The sequence below is a fragment of the Mustela erminea genome, chromosome 1 (genome assembly GCF_009829155.1).
Source record: "Mustela erminea isolate mMusErm1 chromosome 1, mMusErm1.Pri, whole genome shotgun sequence".
In the NCBI taxonomy this organism is placed as follows: domain Eukaryota; kingdom Metazoa; phylum Chordata; class Mammalia; order Carnivora; family Mustelidae; genus Mustela; species Mustela erminea.
In genome coordinates this window covers 47,336,408-47,359,574 of record NC_045614.1, presented here as the reverse complement: position 1 = coordinate 47,359,574, position 23,167 = coordinate 47,336,408, and the positions used below count along the sequence as shown (strand labels likewise).

The 23,167-nt window shown below is 46.2% G+C and overlaps 1 pseudogene; it reads right to left on the bottom strand.

Moving 5' to 3' along the window:
- Positions 1–1,392: 1,392 nt before the first annotated feature.
- LOC116589000 lies at positions 1,393–22,590 on the bottom strand (annotated as a pseudogene).
- Positions 22,591–23,167: the final 577 nt, after the last annotated feature.

Below are 23,167 nucleotides of genomic sequence, written 5' to 3'. Positions count from 1 at the left end.
GACATTATTTGGCCTTTAAAAGGATTAAAATTCTGATACCTGCTACCATATGGATAAATCTTGAAAACATATTAAATGAAATAAACCAGATACAAGAGGATTAATATTATATGATTCCATTTACAGGTGGTACCTAGAGTAGTCAAATTCATAGAAAGTTATCAGGGATTGTGGGGAAGGAATAGTGAAGAGTTAATGTTTAATGGGTATGAGAGTTTCAGTTTGGAAAGATAGAAAAGACTTGTACACGAATAGTGGCATGTAAATGTACTTAATGCCACTGAGTTGTATACTTAGAAATGTCCAAAATGGTAAATTTTATATTATGTGTATCTACCCACAATAAAATTAAAAAAATAAAATAAAACAAGGGTGAGGCTCCTGGGTGGCTCAGTCAGTTAAGCATCTGCCTTCAGCTCAGGTCATGATCCCAGGGTCCTGGGATCGAGCCCTGCATTGGGCTCCAGGCTCAGTAGGGAGCCTGCTTTTCCTTCTCCCCCAGACTGTGCTCTCTTTAACTATCTCTCTTTCTTGAGTAAATAAATAAAATTTTATAAAGAAAGAAAGAATGAATGAATGAAAGGGCAAAGAACCTTTCTTTTTTAAGATTTTATTTATTTACTCAAGAGGCGGGGGGAGCGAGCATGTGAACAGAGAGAGAAAGGGAGAAGCAGATTCCCTGCTGAGCAGGGAGCCCAATGCAGGACTTGATTCCAGGAGCCTGGGATCATGACCGAAGCTGAAGACAAACACTTAACTGAATGAGACACCCAGGCATCCCAAAGAATCTTTTTTCTTCTTGCAGTTTTCTAGTTGGCATTTGGTTGCTAGGTGGGGAGAAAATCCTCTAAGAGTATAGACAAAAGGGAAGGGCTACAACCTCAGTGCCATGTCTGGCTCTACCCACATTAAGCTCTGTTGAACCGGGAAAGCCTCCTACTTTCTAGTGCCTGCGTGAGGCAGAAAGAAAGATGGGGTAGATATTAGTCTAGCATCCCTACCTCACACCTTTGATGGCCACGTCCAACTTTGCTTGCAAAGATACTTTCTTTTCCCAAGATGTGGACTTTCAGGAACTCAGAAGATACGTGGAACCACAGATGTCCATCGCACATCTCCAGAAATGCTGATGTGAACAGTGACGCATGGCCTTTAAGAATTATTCTGGGGGCCCCTGGGTGGCTCAGTTAAGCATCTTCCTTCAGCTCAGGTCATGAGCCCAGGATCTTGGGATCGAGCCTTACATTGGGTTCCCTTTTCAGTGGGGAGTCTGCTTCTCCCTCTCTTGCTCCTTGCCCCCCTTGTGTGCACAATCTCTCTCTCAAATAAATAAAATCTTTTAAAAAAAAAATTATTCTGTCCACTGCCTCCCATGATTAATAGGCATGAAATTTAATGCTCCTCCCCACCCAGGGCTCCCTGTTTGTCAGGTCCACAGTAACAGGGGTCCTCATCATTGATATTTTCCTCTCCATCGCCCTCGCCAAGATCCAGTCTGAGATTCACCTGTCCCAGGGTGTAGTGACAAAGGATCTCCCAGCCCTGGTAATTGCTCTTGCTGTGAGATGTGATCGGGGACAGGCATGGGTTGTGAGGCCCAGGGAGGCTCTGTCTGGGATCCCACTTTCAATCTCAGAAACAGAGGACTATTTCCCAGAAAGTTGCTCTCGTTCATGCTCCTTATCTGAGCTCTCGAAACCTTCCACATAATGAAGCACCCACAAAGGATTCTGATCACGGTGGTTCTTGTTTTGTAGGAATCAGTAGTCCTGCGGCCCATATTGGCAGCCACAGATCCCAGAGCAAGACCACAGGAAGTGCAGAATCTTCCTCTTCGACGTCATGGTGGTGGCCAGACCTGGGCCTTCCAGAGCTTGCCCATTCATGGGCCACCTTCCCGTGTGTGTCATCCTTCATGGCAATAAACAGGTGGAGCATAAGCAGTGCGGTGATGATGGCAAAGACAAAGTAGATGATGCCAGACGTGAAGGGCAAGTTCACCTCATAGTTGGCAGGCCCATCAATGATGGTGAGGAAAAGCTGAAAGGAGCAGCATTGGAATTGTCCCAGCTTGACTGGGTCCTGTGTCTGGAAAAGGACATAAATGTTGAGGCAAATCTCAGAATAACAAGGCCACCAGCTGGCAGAAAGGCTTCAGGTCTCCAAATACCATCTTTAAGGAGTGCCTGGCTGGTTCAGTCTGTAAAACATGCAACTCTTGACCTCTGAGTTATGCGTCCAAGCCCCATCTTGGGTGTAGAGATTATTTTAAGAAATAAGAGAAAAGAAAAAGCAAAATAAAGCCAAAAGTCATCTTTCTGGATCATGACGGTGAAAGGACAGAGCGTCTGGAATTCTCCAGCAAAGCACGTAACACTGCACCAGCCCAGCACGGCAACAGACATGGGCACCATCTCTCCCTTCATGTTAGACAGCCCCATCCTCACGTTCACCAGCACCATGCAGGCATAGGTGATGACAATGACGTGGAAGAGCCCCCAGAGGACTGTCCCAAATAGCAAGAGACACCAACACTGAAGATGCCCAGGATCTCTAGGAGCAGGATGACCGCAGTTCCAAGGACAGTCACCAAATCCCTCACCAGCCAGATTTTAGCCGGGCAAGTCACATAGGCCTCCTGGGTGATTTCTGTTGGAAATTGGTGTTACCTCAGGAACCTGTGCCATTACCAATATGGAACTTGAGGGGGCGGTAGACATAGCAGATCATACAGAGGGGGAACAAGGCACTCAGAACATAGAGGTGCCACTGCCCATATTTCTTCCACTTGAAGCTCACTAGCTGTTTCACTGGGGTCTCTTCCGGGATCTGGTGAGCCCCTTGCTTCTGGGGGAGACAGGGGCTCTCTCCCCAGGAGCTGACCTCTGTGAGGTCACAGAAAGTGGAGGTCAGTGGCCCATAATTCCACGGGATGTGCTTTGTTTTCTGCATCAGATGCTGGAAACTTGCAGTGTTGCCCTCCACTCCAGCCTGCTTGAAGGGGGTGAGACCCTGGTGACTGGGCATGCATGAGGTCCAGGACTGTGGGTGGTCGCTGCACCATCGGAGACAGCAAGCAGCAGGGTGTACATCTGGCAGGCAAAGGTTTGGTTGGGATGGAGGATGAGGATGAGGATGAGCAAGATGGTGTTTTCCAGGGAGTCCTGGGCCCACATGCTGGCTCCGTGTTCCATGAGCAGCCTCACAATCTCCTTGCTGCCCACATGGGCCACCAAGGACAAAGGGTGCTCCCCAAAGTAGATAAGCTTGCAGGGGCTGTGGTGGAAAGCGGTGCCTGTAGCTCTTGCAGAGACACTGCCCTGTGGGCAACCGGGCCTCACGCCGAGGGCACATTCTGGTTCACGATGGCTGTGTGCCCAGCAGTCCGACTACAGACGCCTTACCCATGGTGGGCCCCTTGACCAGCTCCCGGGCAGCCTCGGTCAGTACTGTGGCTGCCCTGAGACCGTCCCAGAGGATTGCTGTGTGCAGTGCCATCTCCCCCAGGGCTCCTCCTGTATCAAGTTGCAGGTTCATTCCAGTAGAAGTTTCTCCAGGAAGCGCAGGTCATTTTCCTTGGCTGCCAGAAGGAATGGAGACTCTTGAATCCTCTTCCACAGCAGCCTATGAGACTTGCCCAGATGCTGACCCCAGTCCCGCTCTCCGATCAGCCGGGACACCAGGAGTTTCTGGAGTCGGATCCACCCACGGCAGAGGAGCCCCCATGTCTTTGCCTTCCAGGCACGGATAGGTGATGGAAATGTGGTAGAAGTTGCCTGTCCAGGACTTAGCAGGAGCTGAGGAGGAGGCAGGGTCTGTTTGGGGTCAGGACTGAGAGTGAGTGTATCTTCTACATGACTTGAGTATGCAGCTTGCAGTTTGCAGCTGTGGTGTGTGTGCCTGTGTGTGTGCGCACACACATGTGTGACCATACACTTACTTTGCGGCAAGACATAGTTTATAGACACCATTGGAATTGTGCATGCTTTCTCTTTCTCCGCTCCCGGCCCCTCTCTTCACATTCTTTTTCTTATCACTTAGAAACTTGGCAATAAAGATGTTTACAAACTGGAAAATACAGAGAGCTACCTTTGAATGTCAACTCCCTTGGCTTTAAATATATCCGCATGTGGATAATTCTGAAATGTACACCTCCAGACAGACCCATCCCAGAACCTCTCTGTATTTATCTGTCAACTTGATACCACACTCGAGACTCAAAGGGACATTTCAAAATGAATTTGACTGAAAAGAAATTCTCATTTCCTTGACCCTTCTGCCTCCCAGACTTGTTCTTCGCGTGGTTCCCTATTTCTATAAATAGCACCATCACCCACACAGTAATTCAGGCCCAAACCCTAGGCGTTGGCCCTTTCGTGATCCCTTTCTTACAGGCATGCACGCATAAACACACACACACGCACACGCACACGCACACACGCCACATCACTCTGTCAGCAAATCTTGGTGAAAGACATCTCAAGTCCATTTATTTCTCTCCATCTCCACAGCACCTCCCTCATCCAAGCTGTCACCCTCTTTTGCCTGGGCAGTGGCAATGGCTTTTAGCTGGTCTCTGTGCTTTGACCTTTGTCCTTCTCTAAAATCAAATTAGAACAAGTCACTCCATTTATTATTTATTTATTTAAAGGAAATTCTTAGAATTTCTTTTCTTTTTTAAGATGTTATTGATTTATTTGTCAGACAGAGAGAGAAAGCACAAGCAAGGGGGAATGGCAGGCAGAGGGAGAAGCAGACTCCCCGTTGAGGAAGGAGCTGGATGCGGGACTCGATCCTAGCACCCTGGAATTATGACCTGAGCCGAAGGCAGACGCTTAACTGGCTGAGCCTACCCAGGTGTCCCAAGTCACTCCCTTCAGAATGAAACTCAAACTCCTGGAGTTCTTGTAGGCCTACAAGACCCTATAAGGTGTGGTCCCTGCTTGCCTGTCTGATTTCACCTCCTAGAACTCTCCTCTGTGGTCTCCGATTGGATGTTCCTCATGGGGCTTCTCAAGTACCCCCAGCCCATTCCTACTTCATGGCCTTTGCGTGATCTCTGGTCTTGACTCAGGGTTTATCAGCACAGAGAGGCCTTCCCTGATGACTTTATCTAAAGTGGCTTTCTCCTTCCAGTCCCTAAGCCATCACACTATTTCTATCCTTCAGAACATGTACCCCAATGTAAAAGACACGGATGCTGTTTCCTTACTCGTTTCCCAGTTTGGTGTTGGTCTCCCACACTACACCATAAGCTCTTCTTCACCACTGGAATTTGAACTCAAATCAAACCAACTCCTAAGTTCCAGTTCCAAAAGAGAAGAAAAAATGCATCCATAAGAACTCAAATATAGGAAAGCTAGTTTTCCATTGAAGTTGCCCTCTTGTCTTCCTATCTTCAAAACCCCTTTGGCATTCTTGCTCTGAATTTCCTTCAGAACTAAGCTATTCGAACACTTGACTGTGACATGGTTTGAAATGGGCTGTGATACAGAAATGGAAAAGAGCACATTTGGGGCGCCTGGGTGGCTCGGTTGGTTGGGCCACTGCCTTCAGCTCAGGTCATGATCCCAGGGTCCTGCTCGATGGGGAGCCTGCTTCTCCCTCTGTCTGCCTCTCTGCCTGCTTGTGCTCTCTGTCTCTCTCTGTCTCTCTGACAAATAAATAATAAATAAAATCTTTAAAAAAAATAAAAAAGAAAGAAAAGAGCACATTTTAGAACAGTATTGATAAATAAATAAAATCTTTAAAAAAAATAAAAAAGAAAGAAAAGAGCACATTTTAGAACAGTATTGATAAAATCCAATTTCTTCAAATTAAAGGCATATGTGAAAATATCTCTCACTTTCCATGAACATAGCCCCATCACACACACACATATCTCTTCCACGGATATATTTTAACTCTGGAGAGAGGTTCACTAAACTGTTAGTGTTTTTTGCAAGGAGATGAGAATTTTCAAAACCCGCCATTAGTCCTAAGAGTTACCTCTGGGAAGTGGGATTTCTAAGGGCAGGAAGAGGAAGGAGCAGGGCTAATATTCAACTGGAATGCACCCAAGTGGGCTTACCCACTGGTCACAGCCAGTGTTCCCTCTTACTAGACTATGCTCATGCCATACCATCTTTAGAATGTTTTCACTGATACCCAGAGGAGGTTTTACTTTGTTATATTACACACTTCTATATCATTTAAAATTCAGTACAATACAGAAGCATTGATTCAATTCTCTTACCCCAAGCTTACATCACATATTTGACAAAATCTGTTTCAACCCCCTACTGAGCATCCGCTGTATACCACGTACCAAGTGCTGTGGAAGGTCAGAGATGGATAAAACACAATTCCTGCCCCCAAACCTCACAGTCTGTGCCCAAGAATATCACCAGTCAGCTTGATCACTGACCTTGGTCTCAACAATTTGTTCTGAAAACTGTTGGCTCTTTTCAAAAAACAAAATCTTTTTCAACAAGCAAAACCATAGAAAATTCTCTTGGAGGGGCGGGACAAATAAAATTGTGCCTGCCTCTGAAGATTGTTCCAAGAGAATACCAAAAGCCTTTGGAGAAAAAATAGCCAATAAAATAAGTCTTTGGTCGCCAAAAAGGCTTGGATGAGACTATCATTTATCTGCTATATAAATTCTGGCAGAAAAAAAAAAGTCATTCTCATTTCCTTAAAACTGGAGTTTTTAGTTCTATCACAACCCCTTTTAATTAAAACATTTTTGTTGGCTTTACATTGTCTTCACTATACTGAACTGAAATTCATAGAGAGTACAATACCTACAAAACATTTCTAAACATCAGTACATGGCTCTAAATGTCATGTGAGGAAGAAACAAAAGATAGGATTTACAGTACAATATGCATTTCAATATGAAAGTGCTCAGATGATTCAAGAAGACAGGAGAAGTCAGGTGTTTGCTCCTACTTTTAATGAATACATCAAGATTTGATAAGAGTGAGACTAATGCACAACAGAAAGTGGTTGACCATTTTGCTTTGTATGTGCTACTTCCAAATAAGGGCTAAAGAAGCATACATAAAATTTCCGCACATGATTCAGCCGTAAGTAAAGCCTGATGCGATTGTGTGGCATTAATGATTCAGATCCCAAGCATGGTACTGCCATTAATGACGTCATTTTCCAAAATGGCAGACAACTCTCAGTAAAATGGTAGAGGCCTGCATTCATTTATGCAGTAGTATTCTGGGAAGCTTGGTGGCTATTAAAATAATACCAGTCTTTATGTTTATATGGGAGAAAAAGGGTGAGGATCTATGGTAAGGTAATGAAAAAAAGTTCTCACCTGTTGTAAATATATGGTGGGACATTTCTTTCTTTCTTTCTTTCTTTTTTTTAAGAGTTTATTATTCATTTGAGAGAGAGAGAGAGAGCACATGGGTTGGGTGGAGGGGCACAGGGAGAGGGAGAAGCAAACTCCCCACTGAGCGGGAAGCCCGACCCAGGGCTCAGGGCTCATCTCAATCCCAGGACCCTGGGCTCATGACCTGAGTCAAAGACCAATGCTTAACAGACTGAGTTCCCCAGGTGTAACTCAGTGGGACATTTCAGATCCTCAGGGGACACAGGACAACTCTTGCCCAACACGCCTGCCTCGCAGTGGTGCCCCAAACCAGTAGGACATGAGACCTTCCCCATCTCCACCTTCACACCCCTGCAATACCTACAAAAAACAAAAGTGCCCTCACAAGGAAACATCCCCGAGGATGGTACTATCCACTTTTTGGAGCACGTCCTTAAAAGTTGCAGCTCTTAGGAGAACTTCAGGTCTCTCAGACTTTAAGAGGGGTGATCACTGCAATGCCCATCTGTACTCTACCACCCAGCTGGGAATCCAAGGGGTAGCAACAGAAGAAATGGCATTAGCTTCAGAAAAGAACAATCCTGCCCTTTTGAGGCTTAACCTCAGGCAGTTGGTGAAACTCCAGCTCCAAAGAGCACACAGTACTGGGGAAACACATAGTGACAGCAGGAAACTAGGCCAACACATGACACGGACAGAGAGGCCCTATGAGACACAATAGGGTGTGCGAGAACAGGAAGGTGAGCTGTGGCCACAGGAAAACATAGGGGTGCATGGCAGGATTCTACCCACAAGACAAGGCCCCCGCTGTTGAAGAATCACAGCGTGAGGACCCTTCTAGAAATTCAGAGAGAGGCAGAGAGATGAGTAGAGATGATAGAGGTAATTGGTTAAAAATCTGGGCCTTGGGTTCATGTACGTTCAAATCCCAGCCCCTCCGCTGATAAGTGTGACTTTGGGCCATTTGTATTATTTCCCTTTGGATCAGTTTCCTCATCTATAAAATGGGCACTAGGGATAGTCTCTATCACATGGGTGGTTCTGGGCATGAGATGAGATCATAGGTAAGGTGCTTAGCATAGTGCCGGGTGGGGTCCATGAGCTGCTCAAGAGTAGGACTCTCTAGGTTTTTCCCCTTTCTCCCCAGGAGTGCTTGATGCTAAGCAGGCACAGATCACCGGAGTTGTATGCACTGACGGGGAAGGTCTTGTAAGGATGATACAGAGAAAAGGAACCAGGTACGGGAGCTGGGGTAGGAAATGGAGACTTGGTTTCTACATGGGACACAAGATCACAGGCAGCAGTACCGTTCACAAGAGGAAACCGGATCAGCCTCATAGCAAGGCTCCTTAAAACACCTTAAACCAATGCAAGGAAGGCATCGGCGTCAGCGCCTGGAGGCCGTGGAACAAATAGATGAAAGCCACACCAGCCCACCATGGTGGGAAGGGAACGGAGGGGCTGGACAGCCACTGGGCATCATAATGCACGAGGAGGAGGTCTCAGCCAGACCCAGGAGAGTACTCTGCTGGCCTACAGACCTGTGGCCCCAGCACAGGAAAGGCGGGCCTGCCTTCTCCCCTCTAGGTACTGGACATAGCAAAACGAAACAGGAGCCATACAAAATAAGAGGAAAGTAGGCCAGCCCTGGCTCTTTTCCCTTACCGGCTCCATATCACGTCACTCTTCCCTTTGTGTTCTGGGCTCCAGCCACACTGGCCATTTCCTTGTTTCTCGAAAATCTGAAGCTTCCCCACCCACATCCCCACCACCCACTCCTTGCCTGGCTAATTGCTGCTCACCCGTCAGGTCTCGGTTCAAACATCACTTCCTCAGAAAAGCTGTCCCTGAACTCCCAGGCTAGGTGCGGGGCTCTCCCACTTCGTTTTACCCTTATCAATTCTGGCCTTTTGCCTCTTTACATGTCATGCAATTACAGTTAGCGTTGGTGTAGGGTTTGGCCCCGTGTCCCTCTCTCCCACTAGACGGGACGCTCCTAGGGTAGATGCGACATGGAGTCCATTACCCCGTATCCCCTGCTAGGTAGCCCGGTGCCTGCTACAGGGTTCGCCCTCAGTAGATGTCAGTGGAAAAGAAACTGGATGGGAAGAGGGAAGGAATCCCCAAACTCAGAGTTGGGTTACTGGGTTTGTCCTCAAAGATCATCAGATCCATAGACTAACTCCACTCTTCAGAAAAGCAGGCCACCAACATTCCTGACTGAATATTCATTTTGCAGCAACTTCTCACCCTATTTCAAGGCGTAGCTCACAGTGAAGACTGATGTCATCCTCTCTCCTCAGACGCAAATGACTGTGGTCACAAATACTCAGATTTATTCCCCTCTCCTCCCCGCTGTCCAGCAAGAGGCCGTGAGTGATGTCAGGTAGGCCATCCCTTTGATCTTGTTGGTGAGGAAATCTATTTGGTACGAAATTCCGGACAGAAATGAAAGCTGAAAAATAGATTGCTCTCCACCTCCTGACATACTCCACTATGCTCCCCCCAACGCCACACGAACCGGCCCTGCCGAGCTAACACCCGCCAAACCAGACACCTGAGCACCAGTTTCTGGTTTGTGGGCAAGACATCAGTTTATTTCTAGAGATTTTTTTCAGTGTTTGTTTTTCCTCCTGTATCATCAGTGTTGGGAAGCTCAGGTCCTGGCAGGTGCTCGCAGGGTACAGGCCGAGAATACTTGGCCCTGGAAGTCCAGCTCTCATGGAAGGCGCAGAAATGGCACGAATCGCTAATTATCCCCTCTGGTCACTGAGACCCCATTTTGAACTAGCAACTAAACTATTGCCCGCTTCGCCTATAGGACCCTATCCAATCCTCCCAACAGCTCTATGGGAACAGTTACTTTTATTGCCTCCATTTCACAGATGAGGATAACTGAGGCAAGTCGAAGTAACTTCCCAGACCCACATGGCCAGGGAGAGGGGACAGTAGGTGTCAAACTCAGGTCTCTTTGTCCCTGTAGCCTGATCTCTTAAGCGCCACACACACAAACACACATTATTGCAAGAATAATCGCTACTTATACTCATAAATGTTATTGAGTTATTGAGTACTTCCACAGTTAAATTAGTTCCTTAATGGACAAGCAGTAGCATCAGTCCCAGTGAGGACAGTGGTAGCTAAGCATTCCATGTACGTTACCTGCTGTTGTTATTGTTGTTATATTATTAGCCCGGATTTAAAAATATCATTCTAAAGGGAGGGAGAGGCCATCCCTCTGAAGACTCTTCTCTACTCTTTGGCCTCTGCCCAGAGCCTGGTCCTTGAGGTAGGTGTGTGTGTGACCGGGCCATCTGTCAGTTGAGGTGGCCACGACCCAGCTGCTCAGTTCGTTCCCCCTGGGTCAAGGGTGTACCATCACATGGGCCCCAGAAGCACCCATGTGGGATCTGAGATGCACCCATGAAGGTGGCAAACCCCAGCTTCTATTACCAGTTCCTAGAACTAGGCTGTTTTCCCACGTACAGTCCCGTTATGATTCATACAGAGTGAGAGCTGAATGACAAGTTCAGATCTTTCTTTTTTTAAATATGCTGACCTGAAGAGACCTGGGGAACGTGGATGGGGCATGTTTAATAGCAGAAGACTCCTTTAGAAAACATGGAGTGACTTCAAAGAGAGAAAAAATTTATACACACACACGCACACGCACGCATATATATATATGACTCTCAAAACCAGTTTGTAAAGGCAAACAAAATCCTTTCCTTCATGATTTTTTTAAAACTATGGCAACTCTCGATTATAAAGAAGCTGGCTACCCAGGTGGTAGCCCACTCAGGAAGGGGTGATGCTAGGATCAGCAGCTCATGTACAGAAGGAAGCATTTCATGCATGGGGGATTGTGGGTGGGGACCATTCAAACTTTGGTTCAAATCCTGGCTCCCCTCCTTATTAGCTGGAAAACTTAAGGCAAGATTTTTAAATTTCTCTGAGCTGATATAAGATAGTCGTGTCCATATCCACATGGTAGACTTCTCATGGGGTTTAAAAAACATTCCAGTATTTCAAGTGAACAGACAAGGTAGGGTAGACCAGTGAAGGCCATTAAGTCTGCAGTCAGACCCAGGATAAAATCCCAGTCAACCACCTCCTTATGCCTTTGGGTTGGTGGCTTAGCTTCCTTGAGCTTCATTCATGGGAAAGGCATCTACTTCCAAGGGTTGGAGTAAGAATTATGTGTGAAGGTATCAGCAATGTCTTTAACTCCGTGCTTGGCACTTTAAGAAGGCCTCCAAAAAAGGTAGTGCCACTTAATATATATAGGCAGGACCAGACCCTGGGCTGTCTTTATGATCTGCCCAGGTCTGAAGAGAATGGTCCAGGCAGGAGCTGGGCAGCGAGCTACTGGAGCAGGCTATGAAGTCCAACATGGCAGAAAGTACTGCATGTCAGTGGACACTTCTGTGCTCTACCCTGAAAGCCCTCCTAAGATCTGCTTGCCCCGTATTTCCACCTCACCAACTGGATTCTTAAGTTTGGGCTCTTAGGACATTTATCAGTGTGGCTATCAGCAAAGGCTGAGGGAAGGGCTGAATTTTAAATTGATGCCACTATTCTTTAGGGAGATGAGGCTAAAAAAAATTTTGGTAGTGTAAGAGTCATAAGACATTTTACCTCGACCCTACAGTAATGGAGAGTTGCTTCAAAGACAGCTTGGCCACACTCCTTTTCTAGGTAAATTTAGTCCTGGATATAGTTGCAGATTAGCACACCTGCTCTTTTCTCCTTCACAAAGTGGGCACTCTTCCTAGTTAAAAAGGGATCTTTAGTTGACGTCAGTGAGGAATTCAGTGAGTAGCCAGTTGGATCATGGAAATCCTATTTGTACCAGGACTGATGGTTGATGAACTTCTTCTGCTTTCCCCAAAGGACTTTTTAAAAAACTTATTCTGGGGCGCCTGGGTGGCTCAGTGGGTTAAAGCCTCTGCCTTCAGCTCAGGTCATGATCTCAGAGTCCTGGGATCGAGCCCCGCATCGGGCCCTCTGCTCAGTGGGGAGCCTGCTTCCTCCTCTCTCTCCGCCTGCCTCTCTGCCTACTTATGATCTGTCTGTCAAATAAATAAATAAAATCTTTAAAAAAAAAAAAAACTTATTCTGACATTCCACTCTCTAAGTGAATTTGATGGATAAACAGACAGGCCCAGTTTAGACTTTGGAGTCTGATGTATACCTAATGCCACATTTCTTATCTCTGAAACAGGACAAGAAAACCTGTCTCGTAAGTTTAATGTGAAGATTTGGAACAGTTTTCTTTCAACTCCTCACACTCAGGTCTCCTTTCCTTGGAGCCTGGGGCAGTAGGCACTGTTAGTTTTCTACTCAGCTGTGATTCTGTACTCCTTTGATCTCAGAAACAAGATCCTAGTTTGGTTTGCTCTCCTTTAAGTGGTCAATGTTCTTTGTTTGCAGAGACAGGAGGACTGGCCCCCTAGGTAGTCTTAGGGAATGAATCTTGTTTCATTTAAGCCAGTCCTGATCCTTCTGGCAGACAGGTAGTTTAGACAAGAGTGCATGATATAGTTCTGGCCAAGGAAATGGGGAATAGATATTGCTCAGGAGCCTCTGGGAAGGTTTTCGTCGTTTTTTAAAAAGGGATACAAGACAGGTATGCGTCCCTTTCTACCTCTGAGCATTGTCATCTGTATGCAGTAACTGAAAAAAGGTAGCCATCTTTTTTTTTTTTTAAGATTTTTTTCATCTATTGGTCAGAGAAAGAGCAAGCACAAGCAAGGGGAGCATCAATAGGCAGGTGGAGAAGCAGGCTCCCCACCAAGCAAGGAGCCCGATGCAGGACTTGATCGCAGAACCCTGGGATCATGAGCTGAGCGGAGGGCAGATGCTTAATCGACTGAGCCACCGAGGCGTCCAAAGACAGTCATCTTTAGACCATGAGAGAGTCATCTTACAAAGTTAAGTCAACAAACTGAGAACAGCAGAGCAGAAAACAAAAGGAACATGGGTGTTGGATGATGATGTCTGCCCAGTGAGTTGCGCAGGGAGTTGCCCAGCAACTCCCTGACATTTGGGTTCCTTGTTACATAAAGTAACAAATCTCATTGTTTTAGCCACCTCTGGACAGTTATTGGTGGTCAAATGTATCCTCCAACATGGTTATCACGGCTGTTTGCAATTATTTGCATTTTCGCTTTCTAGGCACATGACAGGCTTGCATTTCCCTACCTACCCCTTTTGACATAAGGGATACATATTTGGTATGCTTTGGTCAACGCAAAGTTAGAGGAAGTGCTATGTCTCATTTCCAGGCAAAGACTTGTGTGTGCCAGTATGATTTTCCACACTCTTACCCTGCCTGGGCCATTGCTGAAATATAGATGGAGCCTCCACCAGTTTGGGTTCCCCAGTGACTATGAGGAACAGAGGCTCCTGCAGCAAACATTACACACATAACATGAGCAAGAAATAGACTTGACAGTGTTAAACAATGAGATTTGGGGGTTATTGGTTGCTGCCACCCAATCTAGGCTTTCCTAACAGATACAAACTGATACATTCAAACAAAAGAGTAGGGATTCTGACAGAGAAGGTGATAGGAGGTATACAGATTTACCAACAAAAGGTTAGCCTTTGTGCTGTGAAAAGTCTGATTCATTTCTAAATAATTCAGTCTAAGACCAGACTATTGTACAGAATTCTTATCCCCATGCCTTTAAGAATCATGCCTCATCCCTCGGTGGAGCTAGATAGAAAAGCCACACTAGAGATTAAATGAAACAAAGGGCTAGACCCTGTGGGGAGAAGCATGGGAGCCATGATCTGAATGGAAGTAGGGAGCCTGGAAGATGGAGATAAGAAAAGGAAAGTTTCAGAGAGGTCCCTTTGGGCTCCTGGAGTGTTGAGACCCAAGCCCTACTTAAGTGGCTGGACATGGATTGACTAGAGTAGACAGCTTGCCCCTAAATTCCTCTGTCCTCAGTTAACTGTCCATCTAAGGGCACCTGGGTGGCTCAGTTGGTTAAGCATCTGCCTTCCGCTCAGGTCACGATCCCAGGGTCCTGGGACTGAGTCCCGCATCAGGCTCCCTGTTCAGCAGGGAACCTGCTTCGGTCCCTGCCCCTCCCCCCTGCTCATGCTCTCTCTCACTAGCTGTATTTCACACAAAAATAAATAAATAAGTAAATCTAAAAAAAAAGGAAAAAAGAAGAAGAAGAACTAGCCCCTTAAACACAAAGCAGACAAATCTCAGTCACAATGTATAAAGTTTGGCTAAGAGTAAGTCCCTTCATTTACAATGTATCAGTTTGCTAGGGCTGCCATAACAAAATGTTACGTCTGGCTGGCTTAAACAATGGATCTTTATTTTCTCAGAGTACTGAAGGCTGAAAGTTCAAGATCGATGTGCTAGCAGGGTTGGCTTATTGGGAGGCCTCTTATTTTTGCTTGTAGTTGGTCACCTTCTCTCTGTGGGTGACACGGTCTCCCCTCTGAGTTTGTCTGTACTGTAACCCCCTCTCCTTATAAGACCATCAGTCATTTTGGGTGACAGCCTACCCATACGACATCATTTTGCCTTAATCGCCTCTTTAAAGGCTCTATCTCCGTATACAGTCATATTCTGAGTTACTAAGGGTTGGGACTTCACCCTACAAATTCAGGGGCTGGGGGTGGGTGGCCAAGTCAGCCCAGAAGAGATGGTAAACGTCTTTCCTTTCCACAATAATGGTAATAATTCAAAGATTATATATGTCAGGTGCCTGGCACTCAGTCATTCCAGTAAAAGGTAATTATTAGTACTGCCGGGTTGTGTGAGCCTCTACAGGTTCATAAATTCCCCGAGGCCAAGCACTATGTTCTTGTGCGTCTTTGTGACCTCTGCAGTCCAACATTGTATCATATACTTGGCACTCAAAAAATACAGTGCAGTGGGTAAGAGCATGGACTTTTAAAAAATTAAATTAAATTTATTTATTAGAGAGAGAGAGAGAGAGCATGAGTGTGGGCAGAGGGAGAAGACTCTCTGAGCAGGGAACCCAACACACGACTCGACTCCAGCATTCCAGATTCATGACCTAAGCCAAAATGAGACGCTTGACTGAGACACCAAAGCGCCCTAGAGCACCAGCTTTTTTTTTTTTTAATTTTTTTTAAGATTTTATTTATTTATTTGACAGAGATCACAAGTGGAGGGGGGGGGGGGAGCAGGCTCTCTGCTGAGCAGAGAGCCCAATGTGAGGCTCGATCCCAGGACTCTGAGATCATGACCTGAGCCAAAGGCAGAGGCTTTAACCCACTGAGCCATCCAGGCGCCCCTAGAGCACCAGCTTTAAAGCCAAGTACCCTCAAGCTCAAATTGTGACTTTGTCATGTAGTGTAACTTCAGGCAAGGCACTGAAATTGTCTATGACTGTGTGTCTTCCTCGGTATAGAAGGTTCGTAGTGTCTATCTGCATTAGTTTCCTCTGGCTGCTGCAACCAGTTACTCCACGTTTAGTGGCTTAAACAACACAAATGCATTACCTTCCAGTTGTGGAGGTTGGAAGTTCAAAATTAGTCTCCCAAATCAAGGTGTCTGCAGGGCTCTGTTCCTTCTGGGGGCTCTAAGGGAGAATCTGTTTTCTCACCTTGAGAGGACACCTGCGTACCTGGATGCATGACACCTTTTCATCTTTAAATCTAGTACGTGCATCATCCCGGGCCTCTGAAAGAGAGTGGGTGCAGAGGGGCAGCAGGAGAGGAAGAGAAAATCTTAAAACAGGCTCCATGCCAGCACAGAGCTCACTGGGGCAGGTGGGGCCAGGAGGGTGTTGGGAGCGGGGGAGGGGGGCGATGGGGCTTCGTCTCACAACCCTGAGATCATGACCTGAGCTAAAATCAAGAGTTGGACACTTAACTAATTGAACCACCCAGGTGTCCTTTTAAATTTTTAATAGAGTATAGGTGATATGTAATATTATATTAGTTTCAGGTATACAACATAGTGATTTGACAATTACGTATATTAAAAAATGCTCACCTGTTACCCTACAATTATTACTTTATTATTGACAATATTACCTAAACTGTACTTATTTATCATATAACTTTAAGTTTGTATTTCTTAACCCCCTTCACCTATTTTGCCTATCCCTCACCCCCTCCCTAATATAGCCGTTATCAGTGTAAAGCCTAATTTTTTTTTTAAAGATTTTATTTATTTATTTGACAGACAGAGATCACAAGTAGGCAGAGAGGCAGGCAGAGAGAAAGGGCAGAGGCCTTTCTCAGAGGCCCATTCTGGGCCTCGATCCCAGAACCCTGGGATCATGACCCAGGCTGAGGGCAGAGGCTTTGACCCACTAAGCCACCCAGATGCCCCATAAAGCCTTATTTTTTAATTTAATCTTTAATGGAAAAAGACTTAAAAATTGGAAAGTTTCAGTTCTTTGTAAGTGATTTATGAAACAATACTGAAAGAATTTAGGGAACCATTTATTTTTAAAACTTTAAGTGAGGTAATCCTTGGCAAATTAAAGAACTATGCTTTGATGTGACTAAAGTCTCCTAAACTATGTAACCTGGGAATATGAGTGTGCATTCAGTTATTCTAGAAGTATTTACTGTGCACTTCCCAGGGAAGCCATCAAGATTCATTCTCTTTTTTACATGAGTAATTTATGTTCCCTGTAGCAATTTAGAAAATACAGACACAAAGAAAATAAACAAAAATTTTGCATCATTCAACCATACAAAGAGTTACTATTACTATTGTGGGGTACAGTGATCTGGACTTTTTTCTCTGCACAGCTAATAATGACTATTATTGATTGAGTGTCTCAGCCAAGCTAAACATTAGGTTCAGTGCTGTCTGTGGACCATTATTTCCTGTATCCTCACATTAATTCGGTGGAGCAGGGACTTTCATTATCGTGATTTTATAGTTTGAGGAACTGAGACACTATCAAGTTGAGGAACTTGTCCTGGATCACACAGCTAGTACACGGCAGTGCTTGGTTGAATGAAATAGTCTTTTATTATATGAATACAAAAAATAGGATCGAAGTCTTCTGTATCTTGCTTTCTTTGCTCAAAAACATATCTCGGAGATATTGCCATATAATAAACCCATCAGTTCATTTTTAAACACTGCAGTGTTTTAGAACAGATGAACTTCAAGTCACTCAACCAAATGCTACCAGGGACTTCAGGCTGGTTCTAATTTTCCCTCAGCTGCGGTGCCCATAGTCCAGGATAGGCCTGGTGGTTTTTACAAATTGTCCTTTACCAACTAGAAATACACAGCACCTCATAACCTGCCGCTCACTGTCCCTAAACCATGAGCTCCATCCTCTAGCCACCCTGATGGGCTGGCCCTTTCCTGATAAAGCATGACCTTTCACATGGCCACATCTTTAAACAAAGTGCTTCTTCTGTTCTTGCCAGGGATTCCCAGTCCTCAGATGTCACCTGTCCGATTTCTTGATTCCCAGCCTGGTGCTTTATCACCTGGGCTGGCCTCTTGGGACACCTACAAGATAAATAGAGAAAGACCATACCACTGCTGTGCCTAGCACATTATACCCTCATCGTTCTCAGATGTGTTTCTAGAGTACGCAGCATTTCTTATCCATCTTGAAAACCCCAATGCCTACCAGTGTGCCTGGCACACAGTTCAGTAATTGCTTGCTGAATTAAAGGAAACTGAATTAGGATAGAACCAGAGGGCATAATGCTAAGTGAAGTAAGTCAACCGGGGAAAAACAATTATCATGATCTCACTCATAGGTGGAATTTAAGAAACTGTAAAATAGAGGATCATAGGGAAAGAGAGGAAAAAATAAAACAAAAGGAAATCAGAGAGGGAGATAAACCATTAGAGACTCTTTTTTTTTTTTTAAGATTTTATTTATTGTTTGATAGAGATCACAAGTAGGCAGAGAGGCAGGCAGAGAGAGAGAGAGAGAGAGAGAGAAGAGGAGGAAGCAGGCTCCCCACTGAGCAGAGAGCCCGATGCGGGGTTCGACCCCAGGACCCCGAGATTATGACCCGAGCTGAAGGCAGAGGCCTTAACCCACTGAGCCACCCAGGTGCCCCACCATTAGAGACTCTTAATAACAGGAAACAAACTGAGGGTTGCTGGAGGGGAGGAGGTGGGAGGAATGGGGTAACTGGGTATTGGGCGTTCAGGAGGGCACATGATGGAATGAGCACTGGGTGTTGTGTGAGGCTGCTGAATCACTGACCTCTACCTCTGAAACCAGTAATACATTATGTTAATTAATTGAATTTAAATTTTTTTAAAAAGGAAACTGAATTATTAACAATAGCAACCACAGCAGTGGCAATAGCTATTTTCTATCGAGCATTTACTCTGCTCTAAGCACTATGGCTAATTGCCTTAGGTGTGTTCCTTCAGTTAACACACATCTATATAAAGCAGTACTCTTACTGTCTCTTTTCCTGGATGAAGAAAACTGAATCTTTGAGAGGTCAATTAATTCTCCCAAGATCACCCAACTAATAAATAAAAGAACTAGGATTTGAGTCCAGTCCAGGTGCGGAGCCCATGCCCTTAATCATTATAGTCGAAGCCTCCTGCGACACTACGACCTATATCCATCCTTTGAACAAATATTGACTGAGCACCTGCCCCTAGCCCGCCCTGGACACCCAGCAAGACACACACAGTCCTCATCTTCCAGAAACTGACAATCTAAAGAATCAAATCAGATCTGAGTAAGGTTCAGAATTGCCCGGAGTACATGTTGAAAGGACAGATTTCCTAGCTCTGGCGATTCTGATTCTGGGGGTAAAGCCCCGAAATCTGTATTTACATAAGGTCCCAGGCAGGACTGACTTTCAGTCAGTAGGCACTGGCATGGCCCCACTGGATGTTAAAATACTGACATTATTTCCGAATCGGTCGGTAAACATACATTGCTCCTAGACGCCCTGAGTGTAGGTACCCAACTGTCCCGGGTTTGCCTGGGAATGTTCCAGTTTCAGCAGTGAAAGTCTGACATCTGGGGAAAGCACAACAGTTGTTTACCACATCTGAGTATCCCCTATCCCTCCAGTTAACCCTGATCTTTCCCAGATCTGCCATGGTTCAGAGATTATGGGGTTAAAGCCTGGCACAGATGGGCCTCTCTGATCATAAGAGCCTCAGTTCTGAAGTCCTTGCCTTTTCTGGTGTTAAAGGTTTTGAATACCACCTCTAACCCAAGAGATTCTGATGCAGATGGCCTGCAGACCCCTCTATGAGAAATATTAGTCCAGTTGCCTGATGCCAGAGCAGGCATTGAGAAGATTTTTTTTAAAAATGTAATGCTAGAGGGTGCCTGGTTGGCTAAGTGGGTTGAGTCTCTGCCTTCAGCTCAGGTCATGATCCCAGGGTCCTGGGATCGAGCCTTGCATCTGGGCTCTCTGCCCAGCGGGGAGCCCGCTTTCTCTCTCTCTCTCTCTCTCTCTGCCTGCCTCTGCCTACTTGTGATCTCTGTCTGTCAAATAAATAAATAAATAAAAATGTAATGCTAGAAACATTTCTATGATGCTTAATATGGGCCAGGAACCCTAAGAACTCCACACAAAGTAACTCATTTAATCCTCACTACAATACTAAGGAGATACAGTTGCTATGCCCATTTTATAGATGTAGTAACTGAGGCCCAAGATCACTTAGCTACTGAGGGGGCAGAACAGGATTCGAATCCAGCTTGGCTCCAGAGTCTGTCCGGCACGCAAGCCAAGACACGCCCTTCCGTTCGGCAGACCCAGACTCGTGGTTACAGCCAAAGCCTCAGAGGACTCTGTCCCTCAGCGACACAGCGGGAGATCTGGCTATCTTTGCTCAGAGCCGCGAGGGTCTAGATCTGAGCCAGGGAGACACTGTGCAAAGGCTCGGGGCCGGAAGACAACACTGAGCTCTCCCTTCTGATAACTGGCTCCTGGAGGAGCTGTTTTCCGTCCTCACAGAGGCTCTCCTCACATGGCAGCAAACTCTGAATATCAACCATATTTAGGAGCGAGGGATTGAAGCATATGTCAGAGCCAGAGAGAGGAACCAAGTGACAGCCTTCTCCTGGGAAGGAGTGTGAGTTTTTTACAGGCAAGGCTGCTTTTTTCAGTGAACTTCTCCTCTTCATTTTGGAGTCCACCTGTTACCAGACCAGATGGCCCCCCGCTAGCCTTTTCTTTTACAGGCTTCAAATAAAATGCAGCACTCTCTGGGCTGTAACCAGATTCCACCCACTGACACTAGCTCCCTCTTTACCCAGGTGCTCTGAAAGTCACAAAATTTGACACCTACACAAGATGACATTCACGACTGGGAAGAGGGGGCCCGAGTGGGTGCTCAGACTTTCATTGAGCCCTTCGGTAGACACTCGCTGGGCTCTCCTGGTGCACCGAACCGCAGGCTGGGTTTGCGGGCATGGAGGAGAAGGGCAGCAACGGCCTCTGCCCCTCACAGATCTTAGAGTCCTGTGGCCACCGAAAGGGGATTGTTCCATTCATGGCGTCTGCCAGAGGAGTGTGACCCACCGGCAATCGGGGAGGGCTTCACCTAAAGGGGGTGCAGGAAAGCTTCGGCCACAAAGAAAAAGGCTCAGAACGGGTGGAGGAAACAGATTAATTCCGAACACAAGGGTCTGTGTTGGCAACAAAGCCTGAAAGCTGGGACAAGGATACAGAGCAGCTGCGGAGGAAGGCAGGCGTGCTGGAACTCGCTGGCCTTCGTGAGACACGTGGCCATCCTCCTGAGGGTACAGCAGCATTCCAAACAGCACAATGACCCGGAGAGAGATCTGCATTTTTAGAAGATTCTTTTGACCGATGGCTTATCAGTAGCACAGGCAGAGCTGGGCCTTGAATTCAAGTCTCTCCGGCTCCCTGTCCAGCATTCTTTCTCACCAGCCCAGATGGTGAGCCCCGGTCTTAGCATGTGTGTTGGAGGAAATGCATTCCGAGTATGTCCAAACCCCTGACGAAAGTCTGCATTTTCTGTGTTGTCAGAGTGACGGAGAGCTCGAAGGGCAGGCCCGCAGGGACGGCCTGAGCAACCCCGCAGCTCCCTTACTTCTAAGCTGTGTGGTCTTGAGAAAGTTCATTAACTCCCTGGGCCTCCGTTTCTCATTTGTAAAATGAAAATAAAAATCTAGTTCAGATCACCCTTGTGACCCTTTAAAACAGTAATGCATCTAATGTGTTTGACCTAAAATCAATACTCAGTACATAGGAACTCTTCTAATTGGAGATCCCTTCTCTGAGGGGGAGTCGGCAGTTTTCCCCAAAGTTTTCTGTACATGTTCTCTTACAGCCTGCCAAGAGGAAAGGCCCCACTGTGTTTTGTCTTCTCGGAGGGCCTTCCTTAGTCCGTGAAGGCTCATCCCTGCCCTGGCTATCGGAGTAACCCAGACCTGGCCAACCATAGTACTCCAACCCCATCAAGGCTGGGCTATGGATTCCCAGATGGCCAATGATAACCATGGCCTGGGAAACACATATAGATGCTGTGAGCTGTCCCTTCCTCACAGTTGAGGACGCCGGCAGCCATGTTCACCAGAGGTCAATGCCCTGGGAGAAATTAGAAAAGCAGATCTGAGAGTCAGATGAACAGAGAGGGAGTTCGGGCAGCACGGCATTGTTGGGTCTAGCCCCTGAGGTCACGGTTGTCACAGCTCTTTTTGTTTTGGGGGTGTTTTTTTTTTTTTTAAATCAATTCTGTGAACTACCTCAACAGCGCTGCAAGTTTCTCAAGTCACTAAATCCTCATCTCGCTTTAGCAAAGTTGAGAAGAGTTTTGACACTTGCAACCAAAAGAGTTCTGACAAGTTGTCTCTTTGCCAGGGTCACAGGCAATTATGAATCATCAACTTAGATGTCTTTAAAGAGACCTCAAAAGGTCATCCCGGACAGCAGGCTGACAAACAAACAAGCACACACACACAAAAAAGCTCTGGTTTTCCGTAGCAAGATCTTCTTTTCAATCTTCAGGAACCCACATATATAAAACTGATGAAAGAGGAAGTGCTGGTGTAGCTGCAAGAATGTGAGGGCCCCTCAGCCCCGCCTACCATCTCTGATTCTGTCCACCTCCCTTGCATCCAGTTGAAAACAACCATCTGGTCCAACTTCCCACATCAGGAATCACCTTGACCGCATCTTTGACACCTGGTCCTCAAGCCACCACTGAACATGTCCACAGCCGGCAGCTGAGGACAACTCGAGGCGGTCCACTTCCTTTTGCAGACTTCTCTGATAGCAACATGGTTCCTCATCACCTCCTGGTAACACTCAGCCATGGGTCTGAGTCCTTTGGGCTGAAACAGGCTAATTAAATACACCTTTCCTGTGGCAGCCCTTCCTGAAAGACAATTTTCATGTCCCACTTAGTCCCTGGCTTAGGCAGCCTTCGTTCCTTCCGACTGTTCCTTGTGGGACCTCATGTCCAGCTGGTGAGATGCCTAAAATAGGCAGACTGCTGTACAAGGTGTGATTTAAGGAGGGACAGAGAGACAGAAGGCTTCGAGAAAGTGTTTATTGAAACACACACACACACACACACACACACAGGTTTATGGCACCCCCATCACTTGCCATGTAGGCATTCTCCCTGTGCCAGGCACTGCACAGGGCTGTACACACCTTCTCTTTCTCCTTCAGCCCTCCTAACACCTCCATGAACTGGGGAAGGATGAGGCCCAGAGGAGTTAAAGTACCTGGCTCAAGTTTAAGAATCAATATTTGGTAAGACTGGGATCTGAACACCACTCTCACCTACTCCAAAGCTCGGGGTTTTAGGTATATTTCTATTAGAAGACATGGCTGTCCTTGCTGTTGGCCATCCAGCCCTGGGAGATGATAGAATGACACTGAAAG